The following is a 17,436-nucleotide window of genomic DNA, read 5'->3' on the forward strand; positions in this document are numbered from 1 at the left end:
ATATAATCCTGCTTTGGTATGCGCACTCATCCATTCAACTTTCCTGCCTTGTCTGTGTATATGAATTGCATATAATCCTACCCTGGTATTGCACTGCTTTTACATCCGTAATGTATTCATTCCTCTTGTGTCTTCCATGCATACCTGAGTAGTCAATCCCCCCCCCCTTTTTTATCACCTCTCTTTGAGTCAGAACATGTGGTCTGGGCAATGTGTTGTGAGTTCACTACTGAGGGCCGGTGAACTCCCTCTTCTGGTGAAGAAAGGTAGTGAGCCTGATTATCAAACATCTGAGACTAATGATGATGACTGGCTGAGTGGAGTGGCTGACTGGATATAAGGCCGCCCACACCCTTTTTGCCCTGCGGGTGATTTCTCTGTGGGATCCTTGGAGACCAGTCTAAATTCCTGCTCATCTAAAGCTAAGTTTTCTGCTCTGCCTGTTGCATTTTTGCTTTGCCTTTGTTTTGCTCTGTTTTTCTGGATTTCTGCCATTCCCTGTTGGGGTGAGCTAAATTCCTTTAGCTCTCTCTTCAGAAAGTACCTGAGTGCTGATATAGCTTTTGAAGCGTAACTGCTTCAGGGTCATTTTTCCATATCAGCTTGTTGGCTTATTTTGTTGAGAGGGTTTTTTCAGATTGCAGACAGCAACCGTCCTTTCCTTTCCTATTTAGTTGGTTTTGGGCCCCATCGTTTGCTCAGCCTATCTTTCTGCCTGTGTATTGTTTTTTCATCTTGCTTCACCGTCATTATATGTTGGGGGCTGCCTTTTGCTTTGGGGTCTGCTCTGGGGCAGTTTAGATTTCCTTTTCTGTCTTTAGGATATACAGTTCTCTGGCTGTGATCGAGGGGTCTAGGGCACCGTAGGAACCCCCCACGGCTACTGCTAGTTGTGTTGATAGGTTCAGGGGTCTGCAATCTGATAGTTGCCCACTTCTCTGGTTTTCTGGACGTAGCTTCTATTTTTGTGTCTGCCTCCTACGGTGACTCAATCATAACAGAATCACCCGCCATACCGCAGATCCTAGGGTACTCAATAGCAGGAAAGAATTGTTAAAAAAAAAAAAAAAAAAAAAAAAGTGTATATTTTTTCCTCTATACCTCTGAGGCCGTAGGGGGAATTTTTTTTTCTCTCAATGGAGATAAATCAATTGTCTGATCGTGTGGAGCAGCTCGCTGCAGAAGTGCGGGGAATTTCCGCCTACCTTGCTCATTCACATGCTGCTGAACCAAAGATTCCTACACCTGATGTATTTTTTGGGGATCGGTCTAAATTTTTGAATTTCAAAAATAATTGTAAATTATTTTTTGCCTTGAAGCCTAACTCGTCAGGGAGCTCCGCGCAGCAGGTTAAAATTGTCATCTCCTTGCTGCGTGGCGATCCCCAGGATTGGGCGTTTTCTTTGAAACCAGATGATCCTATTCTGACTAATGTGAATGCATTTTTTCAAGCCTTAGGCTTATTGTATGATGAACCTAATGCCATTGATCATGCTGAAAAGACCCTGCTGGCATTGAACCAGGGTCGAGATGCTGCAGAATTGTACTGTCAAAAATTCCAAAAGTGGGCGGTCCTTACTACCTGGAATGATAGTGCCTTGGCTGCTCTCTTTCGGAAGGGTTTGTCAGAAGCCGTAAAAGATACTATGGTGGGATTTCCTGTTCCCTCTGGTCTTGACGATTCTATGTCATTAGCCATTCAGGTTGATCGGCGTTTGCGCGAACGCAAGACTGCACGAGAGGTGTTGCCACCTGTTGAACAAATGTCTGAACCTATGCAATGTGATAGAGTTTTGTCCAGAGAGCAGCGTCAGGAGTTCAGAAGGCGTAATAAGTTGTGTTTTTTCTGTGGAGATGCCTCGCATATTATTTCTGCCTGTCCTAAATGAGAGAAACGCTTTGCACACTCGTTTTCGGTTGGTGGTGTTCAACCTAAGTTTCTTCTGGCTATTACTCTGATCTGCTCCCTGTCCACATTTTCCGCCAAGGCTTTTGTGGATTCAGGAGCAGCTCTAAATCTAATGGACTTGGATTTTGCTAAACGTTGTGGATTTCCGATGACACCTCTGCAGACGCCTATCCCTTTGAGAGGGATTGATGCTACTCCTTTGGTAAAAAATAAACCTCAGTTCTGGACCCAGGTGGTAATGCGGGTCGCCCCAGACCATCAAGAAAATTGCAGATTTTTGGTGTTGCATAATCTGCATGATACCATTGTTCTGGGGTTTCCATGGTTACAAATTCATGATCCAGTTTTGGATTGGAAATCTGTGTCTGTGGTGAGTTGGGGGTGTCGGTGTGCCTTTAGTGAGGCTCCGGTGTTTTCCACCTCTCCTCAGTCGCATGATGTTCCTGATTATTTGGCGGACTTTTATGATGTATTTAGTGAGAGTGAGTCTGCGTCTCTGCCTCCTCATAGGAGTTATGACTGTGCAATTGAACTGAGCCCGGCGTGTAAATTTCCCAAAGGTCGGCTCTTCAATTTGTCTGTACCCGAGCACGAGGCTATGCGATCCTATATTAAGGAGGCATGGAGAAGGGTCACATTAGACCATCATCGTCACCCTTAGGTGCCGGGGTTTTTTTTGTAGCTAAAAAGGATGGATCATTAAGACCTTGTATTGATTATCGTGCCCTCAACAAAATTACTGTTAAATATCAGTATCCGTTACCCCTGATTTCGGATCTATTTTCTAGAGTTAAAGGTGCTTGCTGGTTTACCAAGCTTGACCTCAGGGGGGCGTATAATCTTATTCGCATTAAGCATGGGGATGAATGGAAGACGGCGTTTAATACTCCGGAGGGACATTTTGAGTACCTGGTGATGCCTTTTGGGCTCACTAATGCCCCTTCTGTCTTCCAGTGCTTCATGAACGATATTTTCCGAGATTTTGTCGATAAATTTTTGATTATCTATCTGGATGATATTTTGATCTTCTCCAAGGATTGGGATTCTCATGTGGAACATGTTCGGACTGTGTTCCGGATCTTGAGGGAGAATTCCCTGTATGTCAAAGGATCTAAATGTCTTTTTGGAGTACAGAGGATTTCTTTTTTGGGATTTATTTTGTCTCCGTCTACTATTGAAATGGACCCGGCCAAGGTACAGGCCATTTATGATTGGGTTCAGCCCACTTCTTTGAAGGCCCTCCAGAAGTTTTTGGGTTTTGCTAATTTTTATTGGAAATTTATAGCAACATTTTCTAGTATTGCCAAGCCATTGACTGATTTGACTAAGAAGGGTGCTGATGTGTTAAATTGGTCTCCGGAGGCTGTTTCTTCCTTTCAGGAGCTGAAGCGAAGATTCACCTCCGCCTGGTTTTGCGGCAACCTGATGTCTCACTCCCGTTCCAGGTAGAGGTGGATGCTTCTGAGATTGGTGCAGGAGCTGTTTTGTCCCAAAAGGATCCTGTAACGTCTAAGATGAATCCTTGTGCCTTCTTTTCCCGAAAGTTCTCTCCATCTGAACGTAACTATGAATTGGGGAATCGTGAACTGTTGGCCATGAAATGGGCATTTGAGGAGTGGAGACATTGGTTGGAGGGAGCTAAACATCAAGTCGTGGTCCTCACTGATCACAAGAATCTGATTTACCTAGAGTCGGCTAAGCGCTTGAACCCTAGACAGGCTAGGTGGGCCTTGTTTTTTACACGTTTTGATTTTGTGGTTTCCTTTCTTCCTGGAACTAAGAATGTCAAGGCAGACACCCTCTCTAGGAGCTTCTTTGCTGATTCTCCTGTGGTGACCAAGCCTGCTACCAGCTTGGGCGAAGGGGTAGTTCTGTTTGCCATCTCGCCTGATTTGAGACGTGCTCTGGAGGAGTTCCAGGAGGACAAACCTGAGCGTTGTCCCAGTGGAAAGTTATATGTTCCTGACCAGTGGAAGAAGAGAGTGATGTCTGTAGTTCATTGCTCTGCTTTGGCTGGTCATCCAGGTATTTTTGGTACTAGAGATCTGGTGAGTCGATCTTTTTGGTGGCCCTCCTTGTCTCGTGATGTCAGGAATTTTGTGCAGTCCTGTGGGACTTGCTCCCGATCTAAATCGTGTTCTCGCTCTAGTGGGTTGTTGATGCCTTTGCCTGTCCCCAAGAGGCCATGGACCCATATTTCAATGGATTTCATCTCTGATATGCCTGTCTCTCAAAGGATGACTGCTATTTGGGTGATTTGTGATAGGTTCTCTAAGATGGTTCATCTTGTACCACTCCCTAAGTTGCCGTCTTCCTCTGAGTTGGTGCCCCTGTTTTTGCAACATGTGGTTCGCTTGCACGGGATTCCTGAGAACATTGTATCTGACAGAGGAGTTCAGTTTGTATCTAGATTTTGGAGGACTTTCTGTTCCAAGCTGGGAATTCAGTTGTCCTTCTCCTCTGCTTTTCACCCTCAGACCAATGGGCAGACAGAGAGAACAAACCAGACCTTGGAGTCATTTTTGAGATGTTTTATTTCCGCTGATCAGGATGATTGGGTTTCATTTTTGCCCTTGGCCGAATTTGCGTTAAACAATAGAGCTAGTTCTGCCACTTTGATGTCACCTTTTTTTTGTAACTTTGGGTTTCATCCTCGATTTTCTTCAGGGCAGGTGGAGCCCTCTGCCTGCCCAGGTGTTGACACTGTGGTGGAGAGAATGCACCAGATCTGGGACCAAGTGGTGGATAAGTTATCTCTCTCCCAGGAAAAGGCCCAGCGGTTTTCCAACCGACATAGGACCATCGGTCCCCAGTTTAAGGTTGGTGATATGGTGTGGTTATCATCAAAAAATATTGCTATGAAGGTGGCTTCTCCTAAGTTTAAGCCTAGATTTTTTGGACCTTACAAGATTTTGGAGATTATTAATCCGGTCTCTTTTCGTTTGGCTCTTCCTGTCACGTTTAAAATCCATAATGTGTTCCACAAGTCTTTGTTGAAAAGGTTTGTTGAACCTGTTGTTCCGGGGGTGGCACCTCCAGACCCTGTATTGGTCGAAGGCAACATAGAATATGAGGTAGAGAAAATACTGGATTCCCGTCTGGCTAGACGGAGACTCCAGTATTTGGTTAAGTGGAAGGGTTATGGTCAGGAGGATAATTCCTGGGTCTCCGCCTCTGATATTCATGCCAAAAGATTGGTGCGTGCCTTTCATCGGGCTCACCCTGATCGCCCTGGTGGCGTGGTTGAGGGTTCGGTGACCCCTCCTCAAGGGGGAGGTACTGTTGTGAGTTCACTACTGAGGGCCGGTGAACTCCCTCTTCTGGTGAAGAAAGGTAGTGAGCCTGATTATCAAATATCTGAGACTAATGATGATGACTGGCTGACTGGATATAAGGCCGCCCACGCCCTTTTTGCCCTGCGGGTGATTTCTCTGTGGGATCCTTGGAGACCAGTCTGAATTCCTGCTCATCTAAAGCTAAGTTTTCTGCTCTGCCTGTTGCATTTTTGCTTTGCCTTTGTTTTGCTCTGTTTTTCTGGATTTCTGCCATTCCCTGTTGGGGTGAGCTGAATTCCTTTAGCTCTCTCTTCAGAAAGTACCTGAGTGCTGATATAGCTTTTGAAGCGTAGCTGCTTCAGGGTCATTTTTCCATATCAGCTTGTTGGCTTATTTTGTTGAGAGGGTTTTTGCAGATTGCAGACAGCAACCGTCCTTTCCTTTCCTATTTAGTTAGTTTTGGGCCCCATCGTTTGCTCAGCCTATCTTTCTGCCTGTGTATTTTTTTTTCATCTTGCTTCACCGTCATTATATGTTGGGGGCTGCCTTTTGCTTTGGGTTCTCCTCTGGGGCAGTTTAAATTTCCTTTTCTGTCTTTAGGCTATACAGTTCTCCGGCTGTGATCGAGGGGTCTAGGGCACCGTAGGAACCCCCCACGGCTACTGCTAGTTGTGTTGATAGGTTCAGGGGTCTGCAATCTGATAGTTGCCAACTTCTCTGGTTTTCTGGACGTAGCTTCTATTTTTGTGTCTGCCTCCTACGGTGACTCAATCATAACAGCAATGACTGTCACAACCCCCTCACAGCTGACCCCTCTCACTTGCACATATATTCAGGGCCATACGTCTTACCAGACGTGTCTGACCATGCATCTTTCAAAATCCATCTTTCAAATTACAGCTTTCTAATTATTACACTACTGTGAATTAGACTAGAATTCCATGATGCACTTACCCATTCATCATTGCTGTATTATCTTCATCCTCACCACCACCTGTGTCATCTAATCGAGTTGTTTTGTCTACCCACAGGTATGCTCTCTCATCCATTCAACTTTCCTGCCTTGTCTGTGTATATGAATTGCATATAATCCTACCCTTGGTAGAAGGTTTGCACAGAAAAATATCGATATTTGCAGATGATGCAAAACTATGTAAAGCAGTCAATACAACAGAAGATAGTATTCTGCTACAGATGGATCTGGATAAGTTGGGAACTTGGGCCGAAAGGTGGCAGATGCAGTTTAACAATGATAAATGTAACATGGGAAGAAGGAATCAATATCACCATTACACACTGAACGGTAAACCACTGGGTAAATCTGACATGGAGAAGGACTTGGGGATCCTAGTTAATGATAAACTTACCTGGAGCAGCCAGTGCCAGGCAGCGGCTGCCAAGGCAAACAGGATCATGGGGTGCATTAAAAGAGGTCTGGATACACATGATGAGAGCATTATACTGCCTCTGTACAAATCCCTGGTTAGACCGCACATGGAGTACTGTGTACAGTTTTGGGCACCGGTGCTCAGGAAGGATATAATGGAACTAGAGCGAGTACAAAGGAGGGCAACAAAATTAATAAAGGGGATGGGGGAACTACAATACCCAGAGAGATTAGCAAAATTAGGTTTATTTAGTCTAGAAAAAAGATGACTGAGGGGCGATCTAATAACCATGTATAAGTATATAAGGGGACAATACAAATATCTCTCCGAGGATCAATTTATACCAAGTAGGGTGACGGTCACAGGGGGCATTCTCTGCGTCTGGAGGAGAAAAGGTTTTTCCACCAACATAGAAGAGGATTCTTTACTGTTAGGGCAGTGAGAATCTGGAATTCCCTGCCTGAGGAGGTGGTGATGGTGAACTCAGTCGAAGGGTTCAAGAGAGGCCTGGATGTCTTCTTGGAGCGTAACAATATTGTATCTTACAGTTATTGTTAGGTTCTTTAGAAGGACGTAGATCTGGGGATTTATTCTGGCAGAATTTTATAGGCTGAACTGGATGGACCAATGTCTTTTTTCAGCCTTACTAACTATGTTACAATGTTACTATGGTACCCTGGTATTGCACTGTTTTGTATCCATAATGTATTCATTCCTCTTGTGTCTTCCATGCATACCTGAGTAGTCAATCCCTCCCCCCTTTTTTATCACCTCTCTTTGAGTCAGAACATGTAGTGTGGGCAATCACTCCCACAACCTCCTCACAGCTGACACCTCTCACTTCCACATATATTCAGGGCCATACGTCTGACCAGACGTGTCTGACCATGCATCTTTCAAAATCAATCTTTCAAATTACAGCTTTCTAATTATTACACTACTCTGAATTGGACTAGAATTGGACTGGAATTTGACTGAAAGGTAACAGAATAGATAACCACAACAATGTTTCGGTTTCTTCACACTTTCACCCCCATACTTCTCTATTTTGTCCAATCTCCTGTAATCCCCCACCTAGTAAGGAACTTGTCATTTCCCCCTCCATCCTCCCCAGCCACCTATCCTTTTCCTCAGAACTGTTCCTCCACATACAATCCTTTTTCTCCAGACACACACGGCCACATCATGTCCTATCCTGCTCCCACCTTCTAACGCTCTGTCTGCTACTCCTCATTGCTGGAGATGTATCCCCAAATCCTGGCCCTCCTTAACACATCCCCACACTCATTTCTAACACCCTCCCATGATCGTCTACACGTTTTTGCAACCATGATAACCTCATACCTATTCATCCAGCCCCCACTCCCCCGGTCCTCTTACCTGGTGCCTTATGGAACGTACGGTCTGTCTGCAATAATCTGTCGTTTATCCATGACCTCTTTATCACCAACAAACTCTCCTTCCTTGCCATCACTGAAACCTGGCTCACTCCTTCTGACACAGCCTCTCCAGCTGCGCTTTCCTATGGCGTATTCTATCTGTCTCACACCCCTCGCCCCAGCAACAAACGAGGTGGAGGAGTCGGCTTGCTCCTGTCTGATACCTGCTCCTTTACCCCAATTCAACTTCCACCCTCCGCTACTCTTCCCTCGTTCGAGGTGCACTCCATCCGCATCTATTCCCCCTCCAACCCACAACTGGCTGTCATCTACCGCCCCCCAGAACTAGCCATCTCCACCTTTCTCGACCACTTCACCACCTGGCTACTCCATTTCCTCTTTGCTGACATCCCCACCATCATCATGGGCGACTTCAACATCCCCATTGACACTTCCACCTCAGCTGCCTCTAAACTTTTATCACTGACTGCCTCCTTTGGCCTCACTCAATGGTCCTCTGCGGCCACTCACAAAGATGGTCACCCGCTGGACCTTATCTTCACCCTTCTCTGTTCCCTCACTAATCTCACTAACTCACCCCTCCCCCATCCGACCACAACCTACTGACATTCACAACACCACAATAACAGCAACACTTGATTCGGCTGCTCCCCTCACTCAGAGCAAAACTTGTACAATCAACAGGCAGCCCTGGCTGACCAGCCTGACCAAAGAACTGAGACAGAGTTCCAGGGCTGCTGAGTGGAGATGGAAGAGAACCCATTCTACCGAGCACTTCAACGCATACAAGCAGTCCCTTGCCAGCTTTAAGTACATGCTCTCTGACGCAAAACAAACTTACTTTGCATCCCTCATATCCTCACTGTCTCACAACCCTAAACAGCTTTTCAACACTTTCAACTCTCTACTCTGTCCCACAGCACCTCCTCCATCTCCTCATTTCTGCTGAAGACTTTGCCTCCTTTTTAAGCAGAAGATCGATACGATCAGAGAAAGCTTTGGCCCACAGCCCCCAATGCCCCTCTTAGCCGCTCAGCCCTGTTCTTCCAAAACCAGCTTCTTCACCATGACAGAAGATCAGCTCTCCACCCTCCTGTCAAGATCACACCTCACCACTTGTGCGCTTGACCTGCTCCCGTCCCACCTCATCCCTAACTTTGCTACAGTCTTCATACCAACTCTAACACACCTCTTCAACCTTTCAATTACAAATGGTGTCTTTCCCTCATCCTTCAATCATGCCTCAATCACACCCATCCTCAAAAAGCCCTCCCTCGACCCATCCTCTGTGTCTAACTATCGCCCAATATCTCTTCTCCCTTACGCCTCAAAACTACTGGACAGCATGTATATCTTGAACTGTCCTCCCACCTCTCCTCCTGTTCCCTTTTTGACCGGTTACAATCTGGCTTCCGACCGCATTACTCAACTGAAACTGTCCTAACTAAAGTCACTAACGACCTACTAACCGCCAAGAGCAAGTGACACTACTCTGTCCTCCTTCTCCTGAACCTGTCTTCTGCCTTCGACATCGTGGACCATTCCCTTCTGCTGCAGATTCTCTCATCTCTTAGCATCACAGACTTGGCCCTATCCTGGATCTCATCATACCTAACAGACCGAACATTTAGTGTCTCCCTCTCACACACCACCTCCTTACCTCGCCCCCTGTCTGTCAGTGTTCCTTAAGGCTCAGTCCTCGGAACCTTACTCTTCTCCATCTACACCTTTGGGCTGGGACAGCTCATAGAATCCCACGGCTTGCAGTACCACCTCTACGCCGATGACACGCAAATCTACCTATCTGGACCTGACCTCACCTCCTTACTGACCAAAATCCCACAATGTCTATCTGCTATTTCAGCCTTCTTTTTTGCTAGCTTTCTCAAACTGAACATGGACAAAACAGAATTCATCATCTTGCCCCCATCTCACTACCCCTCCACCAGACCTATCCATCAATGTCAATGGCTGCTCTCTTTCCCCAGTCTCGCACGCTCGATGCCTTGGGGTGATCCTCGACTCTGTCCTCTCTTTCAAACCTCATATCCAAGCCTTTGCCTCCTCCTGCCGCCTCAAACTCAAAAATATTTCCTGGATCAGCGCATTCCTCAACCATGAAACCACAAAAACACTAGTGCACACCCTTATCATCTCCCGCCTCGACTACTGCAACATCCTATTCTCTGGCCTCCCCTCCAGCACTCTGGCACCACTCCAGTCTATCCTACACTCTGCTGCCTGACTAATCCACCTGTCTCCCCGCTATGCCCCTGCCTCCTCCCTATGCGAGGCCCTTCACTGGCTTCCTATTGTCCAGAGGCTCCAGTTCAAAACCCTAACCATGACATACAAAGCCACCCACAACCTGTATCCCCCATGCATCTGTGACATGGTCTCCCGATACCTACCCGCACGCAACCTTCAATCCTCTCAAGATCTCCTTCGCTACTCCCCCCTCATCTCTTCTTCCCACAACCGCATACAAGACTTCTCCCGTGCTTCCCCCATACTCTGGAACTCTCTGCTGCAACACATCAGACTCTCACCAACAACAAAAACCTTCAAGAAGAACCTGAAGACCCACCTGTTCCGACAAGCCTACAGCCTGCAATGATCCTCAGTCTACTGAACCACTACACAACCAGCTCTACCCTCTCCTAGTGTATCCTCACTGATCCCTGTAGACTATGAGCCCTCGCGGGCAGGGTCCTCTCTCTATGTACTCGTGTGTCCCTTGTCTTGCACATGTTTATTGTACTTTTCTATATTTCCCCTTTTCCCTGTAAAGCGCAATGGAATAAATGGCGCTATATAAATGTATAATAATAATAATAATAAGATGCCAGAATCTTTGGCTGGGCGGGTGCTGTATGCCCCATCAGCCGAATCTGGAGAGCAGGGGAAGGCAAGCTCCCTGGTCACACCTAACACCCGGAGGCACGGCAGCAGACCAAGAGCACGGGGCTGACAGTGAAAAGGCAGAGCCCGTGTTAGGCTCATGCTGTCTGCATACAGGTTAAACTCAACATGCAGGAGAGGGCTGCAGCTTAGATACAGGCAGCAGGGACCTGAAAAGAGAGCGCAGCAGGAAGGTCCCCAACCCCACCTGGCAGGGTGGACCCCCTGAATGCCTCTAGGCTAGCCAGACTCCTTCTGTCATCTGTAACTGGTACCCTGGATTGCATTTTCATCTAACAAGAAGTAAAAGGTAAAGAAAACTGCACTTCTCTGTGTCCCTTACTTATTCTATGCACCTCAATGTTTACCACCACCTGAACAGTCAAAAATATTTGCTCTGGGGGCCCGCTCTATACCATATACCTATCCCCCATTTTATGACACAGCCAAGACCATGGAAATGGATCACAGACTCATGACCTTCCCCAAAGAACTGTCCAGCCCCATTCCATGTACCCCCCGGCCCTGACGGGCGTGTTAATTTGGCGTCACAAACAGGATTTTTCATCCCAGAACCACCGGGTCCTGTGTGCTATAAACTTTATTGAATTGTTTGGTATCCGTCATTATCACGCCGCGCAGCGTGCGGAAAGCAGGAGGCCCTGACCCGGAACCCCTGTGCGCTCGATTCACCCCGCCTACAGAGCAGCAGACTGATAAGCCAGCAGAAACACAGAACCCGGCTAAGATTCACTAGGGGGGAAGAAAATGTCCAACCCAGGTGGAGATCTAGCGGCGGCTGCAGCCGCAGTCCCCATAGTGCCACTATCCATGCCGTATATACCGGGAGTGGCCTGGTTGCCACAATACTCAGGAGATTCACAGACCCAGAGCGATTTCAAGTAGAAACTATTTAGTTTGAAGTGTACCCCTTGTCTGAGAGTCAAAAGGTCAGCATCCTCACTGGCCAGTTAACTGATGCGGCCCAGAGGGAGGTAAAGTCCTTGCCAGACACCGATAAAATAACTATCAAGCAAATCTTGGCCAGGCTGAAGGACACCTTTGACACTCGACTGCAGTAGAGATAAAAATGAGATTCTTTGGGTGTGAACAAAGGGTGCAGGACAGTATATGGGACTGTGCACTTAACCTTCAGGAGGCGCTGCGGGCCATTAAGCAGGTTGACCCTGACAGCATGCAAGATGAGGATAGATTGCTAACTGAGCATTTTATTGAGGGGCTCCTGACCAACACCCAAAGGACACAGCTGTGCATCATGACCCTATAAAACCCTGACCTGGACTTTGCGCACTTTAAAGATAGGGCCATCTGGGTGCTGCGTGAACCATATTAGAGAGGCACAGTGCCCCCTAGGAGCCCAGCAATTACATACCAACAGGAGGCAGTCTTATTTCCCCAGACCCCCATTGAGGCCGATGCGTAAACCCTAGATATGACCCTTCTGCAGAGCTATGTCTCCAGGTCCAGGAGTTAACCAAAAGTGTGGCTGTGCTGACCCAAACCATGCAGTCCATGCAAGTATCATCCCCAAAGGAAAAGATCCATCTGGCCTCCAGTCCAGATGACATCCCGTGGCTATGGCAGAAAAGAATCCCACCAATCAGGGGAAGAGACAGCGATTGCTACAATTCGACTGAACAACCCATTTGCCACCGCTGTAACAAGGCGGGGCACTTTGCAAGAGGGTGTCCTTTAAATGGGCAACCCCTGGGGCAGAGGGACAATTCTCAGGAATAAGGCAACCAGGCCCGCAGAGTTGGCGAGACAAGTAAATCGGAGGATAACCGATCCAACCAGTTGTGATTGATGGCATCCCGATGAATGCTTTACTGGACACTGGCTCCCAGGTGACGATGATGCCATATATCTTTTATAAATTGTACTGGGCTGACTCTGATATTATCCGTGGCCAAGATAATGATCTGACAATAGTCGACCGAAATGGAAAGCCTTTGCCACAAGTGGCGTATAAAGAGGTGACCATTAAGCTAGGGTGAGTAGAGTTGAAAGCTTGAAAGCCCATGATCTGATAATTGTAGATATTGATCGGCGAGAATGTAACCCAATGATGACCCTAGGTAAAAATGTGATGGAAAATTGCCTTGGCGAGATTATTGTTCTATTGCAAAAGGTAGCCGAAACTGCCAGTTCCAGTGAGCAGCGAGTCCTAGTCCTGCAGAAGGAGATCAAAGCCTTGATGCAGAGGCAACAGGTCGAGCTGTCTGGTGGAGAAATTGGCAGTGTGAGGGTGAGTGACACATTCCCCATTGTAATATCTCCCAAAACTAAAATGTTAATTTGGTGTCGAGCTACTATAGGTATCAGGGGTCAAGGTTACCAGGCACTGGTAGAACCCATGTACTCAGACAGCAGGCCTACTATCCTGACAGTCAGAGGGGTAGTAGATGTCTGCAAAGGAAGGGTACCTGTACGCATCTTAAATTGAAGATGCTTATAGGCATTGACTCCACCCCTTCGCACCAAAAGAATGGGTTTTACCAGGTGGTTCAAGAGAGTGAACGCGTACTCAATAAACACCCACTAGACTTTGGGCAGGTAGAAGGGGTTCAACACCATATCCCCACTGGAGACCATCCACCCTTTAAGGAAAGGTACCACCCAGTTCCCCCGGCCCACTACCAGTGTGCCAAGGGCATATTATGGGAGATTAAAAAAGCCGGGGACATTTGAGATAGTTTTAGCCCCTGGGCAGCTCCGTTAGTCCTCGTTAAGGAATAAGACGGTACAATGAAGATGTGTGTTGATTACAGGCAGATAAACCGCATAACACATAAAGATGCTTACCCATTTGTAAGGGCTTGCGGAATGCACTGAACAATAAGGATGGCATAAGGTGCGTTCGCAGCCCGGGGTCCACCGTGCAGAGATGTTACCTGCTGCTCGGTAATGGCGGTAAAACAAATGAACACACATGGGTTAACGTCACCCAGTGTGTACAGAGGCAGACTCTGTTGCTTCACAGAGTCTCACTAACATGGAACAGAAACACCGTAGCCTGTTATGCTCACAGACCTCAGCAAGGTGATCGCTGGTGTGCAGTCACAGGACTCTGCCCCATAGACACACGGTTAGTCCCTCTAGACCCACCAACGCTCGGCGCTGCAACTGAGGCTCCAAGGAGAGCAACTATAGGTTAATCGCACGAAGTGCATACAGCGCCGCTCTGGTGGACGTCACTAACCAGCCTAAGCTTAGGTTCTGGAAAGCGCACTAATTGCGTATGGCGCCACACTGATGGACACTGCTGTACATGCGGCACAGTCGTGCCTTGTGCAGGATAGCACACTCTGGCGCTATCACTTGTGAAGAGACCTGGGTACACTGTGGTGCATAGGCAATGTCACTACTAGGCGCTGACTATAACTCTGATAACACTATTACATGCACAACCAAGGGAGGGGAGTTATAATGAGTCAGTCACCAGAAACATGCATCCATCATCACTCAAACGAGTACATCATTCTATATTATCGCACGGCCGGGCAGCCATGCGAACCTTTTATAGTTGCAGGCTTCCGGGACCTTCCCTGTGGTCCAATCGGTGCAGCAACAGCGCCTGAGCACGTGACCTCCGACCTCAAATGAGAGGTCGTCCCACGGGCATGCTCAGTGGAGCGAAAGAGAGACTTAGTCCCAGGAGCTGCTCGCTGCTGGCTAGTGCAGGTTGCTATAGCTGATCCAAGGATAGCAGCAGCAACCAACACGACAGCACTAGCTTGAGCAAGACACCAGGAACGATGTCTTTGCTGAGCAGCCTCCTCTGCAGTCAGGAAAGAATGGGAGACCGCAGAAGGCAAGGCTCGGGATTCCTCCTGTGCAGGGGAAGAAACCCCAATACCTAACACCCATTACCACAAATTGAGGAGCTATTAACTGCCCTGAAATCTGCTAACTATTTCTCCACCTTGGATCACCGGTGGGTACTGGCAGGTTCCCGTGGCAGAGACAGATAGCGAGAAGACAGCCTTCACCACACCCATGGGCTTATGAGAGTTAAACTTCATGCCTTTTGGGCTTTGCTACGCACCGGGGACATTCCAGAGGTTGATGGAGTGTTGCTTCGGGCACAAGAACTTCGAGGCGGATCTATTGTACTTGGATGACATCATCATCTTCTACAAGACCTATGAAGACCGCTTGAAGCACCTGGCCGAGGTGTTTGAAGCCCTGTCCAACTTTGGCCTGAAAGTGAAGCTGCCCAAATGTCACCTTTTGAAGCAGTACCTAGGCCATGTAGTAAGCACAAAAGGTGTGGCACCAGACTCTGACAAAGTCACCGTTATCAGGGACTGGCAAAGACCCAACACCATTCGTGAAGTACGGCAGTTCCTCGGGTTGGTAGGCTACTATCGGAGATTCATCAAAGGTCTCACCAAAATAGCCGCACCCTGCAAGACCTCCCAGTGGGCCAACCCAAGAAGGCCAAGAACAAGAGTCGTCCGTTCGAGTGGAACAACAAGATAGAAGAATCATTCACCCTGTTGAAGTTGGCTCTCATGGGAGACGAAGTCCTGGCCTACCCTGACTATGACTAACCATTTATACTTTACACTGACACCAGCAATGTGGGATTGGGAGCAGTGCTCTTACAAGTGCAGAAAGGCAGCGAGAGAGTGATTCCCTACGCCAGCAGGAAGCTTCGTCCCACTTAAAGGAACCCTGACTATAGTTCCTTCAAGTTGGAGTTTCTCGCCATAGTCTGGGCTGTGATCGAGCGATTCAAACACTCCCTGGCTTCAGCGAAGATTACCGTCTTCATGGAAAATAATCCTCTGACTCACTTGGAAAACGCAAAGCTAGGTGCACTGGAACAGCGATGGATGGCCCGTAGAGATGAGCGACTTTGCCTTTTTTTGGGTCGAGTCGGGTTTCATGAAACCTGACTTTCGCAAAAGTCGGGTCGAACGAAATCGGCCGACTATAGGGAAAAGTCGGTGGCCGACTGAAACACCAAACCCAATGCAAGTCAATGGGGAAGCAAAGTCGGCAGGGAGTGGAGGACAGTAAGCACACCTACAGTGTCCATTTCAATGCCAAAAACATAAATTCTTATAACTGAAGCTTGTCAACCTTAATTTACTTCCTAATAATAGCTACGCATTGAAAACTGGGGGTTATTTGGCTAAATTTGTGGGGGGGGTTGGGCTGGCTCCAGGTTTTCGTGTGCCCTGGGCCAAAGAGTGTCAGTGCGCCCCTTTAACACATACCACAGCTCATGATGCTCCGATACACCACAGAAATATAGGTATAGTATAATGACACATACTTCACTGCTTACATGACATGACTGATCTATTTTAAATTGTACAATAGCTCAAAAACAGGACAGTATATTACTCCATACAGTGTTATGGCCACCACATTGTGCGCCATACAGAATAATGAGCCCCATATATTTCTCCATACCAAATAATTAGTCACATATAATGTTCCATACAGTATCTGATGAGCTCCACATAATGCTCCATATATAATGGGCCCCATTTGTAATGCTCCAGTGTATAATGTGCCCCTTAGATGCTGCTCCAGTGTCTGATCTGCACTATTTACATTGCTCCAGTACATGATGGGCCTCACGGATTCATGGATGATGCTCCAGTGTCTGATGGGCTCCAATAATGCTCCATATATAATGGGCCCCATTTGTAATGCTCCAGTTATAATGTGCCCTTTAGATGCTGCTCCAGTGTCTGATATGCCCCATTTACATTGCTCCTGTGCATGATGGGCCTCATGGATGATGCTCCAGTGTGTGATGGGCTTTAATAATGCTCCATATATAATGGGCCCCATTTGTTCCGCTCCAGTGTATAATGTGCCCCTTAGATGCTGCTCCAGTGTGTGATCTGCCCCATTTACATTGCTCCAGTACATGATCGGCCTCATGGATGATGCTCCAGTGTATGATGGGCTCTAATAATGCTCCATATATAATGGACCCCATTTGTAATGCTCCAATGTATAATGTGCCCCTTAGATGCTGCTCCAGTGTTTGATCTGCCCCATTTACATTGCTCCAGTACATGATGGGCCCTATTTTTAATTGACCCAGGCATGGTATGTGAAAAGAGCTCCATGGAGTAATCTGAGGTGTGTGCTTCCACATCCTTCACTTTTTGTGTGGGTGAAGGACACAAGGAAAGGGGTTGCTCCTGACCAGAAGCCTGCATTTACGACTCAGAGATTGCATTTTTTACAACTTCAGAATAGGAGGCGATACAGCTGGAGGCTGTTTCAGCAATGTAAGCAACAAACAGTTTCTGATACTCCGGCTTTAAAAGCAGTCTACTTACTCCCAGAAAAGGGAGCCTTAAAGGCCTTCCAGAGCTACACCATGACGCTGGCTCAACACCTCCTGCCTTAGCTGCAATTGTGTTTTTGGCACTACCAGCAGATGCACCACCACAACCATCAGTACCAGGTGGCCCTCCACACCCACATCCATGTTCTCTTCCACCATACTTCCTCATGTTTTTGAAAATGGACCAAAATAGCAGCAGATATATGGTACTGTATCAGAA

This window comes from Dendrobates tinctorius, unplaced genomic scaffold, assembly GCF_039654945.1.
Source record: "Dendrobates tinctorius isolate UK_male_01 unplaced genomic scaffold, ASM3965494v1 ptg000086l, whole genome shotgun sequence".
NCBI classification, from domain to species: Eukaryota; Metazoa; Chordata; class Amphibia; order Anura; family Dendrobatidae; genus Dendrobates; species Dendrobates tinctorius.